Source organism: Schistocerca cancellata, chromosome 6 (assembly GCF_023864275.1).
Source record: "Schistocerca cancellata isolate TAMUIC-IGC-003103 chromosome 6, iqSchCanc2.1, whole genome shotgun sequence".
In the NCBI taxonomy this organism is placed as follows: Eukaryota; Metazoa; Arthropoda; class Insecta; order Orthoptera; family Acrididae; genus Schistocerca; species Schistocerca cancellata.
Window position 1 is genome coordinate 285,140,463 of NC_064631.1, and position 3,006 is coordinate 285,143,468.

The window sequence follows — 3,006 nt, forward strand, 5'->3', positions numbered from 1 at the left end:
AATGATGCTCGAAATCATGAACAGAAAATGAGGTGCACCAGACGTTTCCCTAATATTTTTTATTTCATATTTTTTAGACAAATCATTACATAAAACTTTTGACTTTCTTCTCAAAATTTTGTATGCTTTACTTTTACAGACTATTTAGATTAATTGAAACGCTTGGCCTTAACACTGACTGCTGATGAATTACGTTCGCAGCATCAAATATCTGTAAAATTTCATGGTTCATTGTAATTTCTTACCCAGCTAGCACTCAAGCTTATTTCAAGGTGGATATTGAGTTTAGGTTCAGTTGAAAATTCAAGATTGAAAAATCAACCTGTTACACAGCTTATTTCAAGGTGGATATTGAGTTTAGGTTCAGTTGAAAATTCAAGACTGAAAAATCAACCTGTTACACAGTTTACATCAAGCCGTAAAAATTTAGCTTGAATTAAAATAATTTTCCCAAGCTTGAAATAAACTGTAATTTCCCTGGAAGGCTGTACAGCAGATGCGCGCGCAGCATAGCTTCCATAGACGTCCACAAGAAGCGCCACAAGCGTTTATAAGCCTTGCACAGACTCTGCTAGGTTTACGGCCATCTTATTTTTGTGACGTGCATTAATGATTGTTGACTGTTGTGAAGTTTGTTTTATACTGGAAAATAGTTCGGAAAGTGTGTGGCGTCCCCTGCCTTACACTATATATCTTCTTTAGACCCAGTATAGCAGTATTACAGGTACGCTGGTGCATTTTTCTTTAGTGGTACGTTAATATTACAAATGTTAAATATTATTATGTAACGTAAAGAAATATCATATTCTTTTACGTAGAAAAATTGAACCTGGATGAAAGTGAAATGGATTACCAGCTAAGAAAACATATTACAAGTTGTTCAGCAAAAAGAGGTCATTTTAAACTAGCTCTCTAGTACGTGGGACCAATAAATTAAAACGTAATGTTATTTTACCTTTTTAAAATCTCGCCTTTTTATATATATTGTCCTATTACATTTGTTTACTTGTAAATACTCGTGTGTGTCACACCATGAATGAATAATCGTGAAGTGTAAAAAGTTTCTTTGCGAATACAAATAGTAATGACATGGTGAACGGGAAAAAGTGCATCAAGAACCAGTCACTACATAGGTGTCAGTCTTTTTTATTTACGTAGCTTTGACTGGTTTTCAATTGCTCTTAATTTTGTTGTTCCCTGGTGAAATAATACTGCAAGGCCTACTGGTACTTCTTACTTTTATTGTTGTTTGTAATGTGGCTGAAATCTAATAAAAGGCAATATTAAAATATGACAAGGAGAACATTTTTTGTTCTTTTACACTTCAGTTCCACTGAACTGGTAATTTCTTAAATTTATTTAGATTTCATCTTTTATTTCATTTTGATTCAGTTTTACTCACCAAAATATAATTGTGGATAGAATACAACGTCTACATTTTTTCTAAACGGTAGTTTTCTCATAAGCTTACAGTATGAGGTGTATAAGATTTCAAGTAATTGTTTCTTTATAATTCAGATTAAATGGCCCTGAAACCATTAGAAATAGTGATGTGTGGCTTCTTCATGAAGTCATTGCAAAATTACCCAAATGTCGTCTTTACTTTAACTTTACTTTAAACATTTCAAACAAAAAGTTATTTCAAATTACTTTAAAAACTCTTTGGAATGACGTTTATACTAGTTAATGATTTTTACTACATCAGTGAGTTTGAAGGTATTTTGCTAATCTGGGGCATAAATTATATTTAGGTTGATCGGTTTCAACTTTTTACATGCTTTATGTTTAGGTATGGCTAACATTTTCTTTTACCTGTTACAGGATCATTATACCAGCAGATGTCAGCGATATTTGATCCTGCTCTGGTCTGTGTGCTGGGGCCGGGGAGGGGGGGGGGGGGGGGCTTCAGAATAATTAAATTAAAAAAAAAAAAAAAACAATTTTAAACATACATGTCTTGATAATTTTTTTCACACTATTTCCATTCTGATATTTATTTAATTAATTAGGTTCAATAAATTCAGATTAATAATTTTGTAGCTTAAAACAAGCTGTAAATACCAGGCTGTATTCCACGTGTGTAGATACAGCTGGAGTCAAACTTGATAAGTCAAGCTTGAAATATAGCTTGAACTCTGCCAACTTTGATGTTTGTTTCAAGTTTGAATCCAACTAACAGGCCTGAATATTCCAGCTTTGATCAAGCTTATATACTTGAACTTTACATCTGGAAACAAGTTTGAAACCGGCTTACTGTGCTATCTGGGTAGGAACTTAATGTGTGTGATATACTGGGATAGGTGTGTATACACTTAAAGATCAAGTTGTTGGGCAAGATCTTAAAAATATACTTAGCAATGCAGTGAAAACAGTATACATAAAACTTAGCATACAGAATTGTAGCTGAGCCAGTTAAAATATAATAAAGCTGGAATCGAACCAGCGATCTTGTCGAAGTACGTAATCACTGTCCATAACGCTACTGCTACGGCACAGTTGCTTAATATATAGTGGTATCAATTTGCGTACTTATGCGGCTATTTAGGGTATTTAGTCATGTAGTCAGCCATTCTTCCGCATTAATTGGCTGTTAAAAGGTCTTGATCATGTGAAAAACATTCGTATTTAATTAATTGATGAGATAGTCGAATGCTTCTCTGTTCATTTACTTGTATTCAAAGAATTTGTATGGTGACCATCATAGTTGATATTTATGAAATTCTCGATGGAGATTCCTCCCTTTGTAAATTTCATGCACATCATTTCTTTTCGTTTCATTATCTTAAGTAAACCTAATTTAGTAGCCTTACTCTCCAGCTACAGTATTCTACAAAATTTTGTATGCTTTACTTTTACAGACTATTTAGATTAATTGAAACGCTTGGCCTTAACACTGACAGCTGATGAATTATGTTCGCAACATCAAATATCTGTAAAATTTCATGGTTCATTGTAACTTATTAGAAACTTAATGTATTCTACAGTTTAGGGGCGCCGTTTTATAGA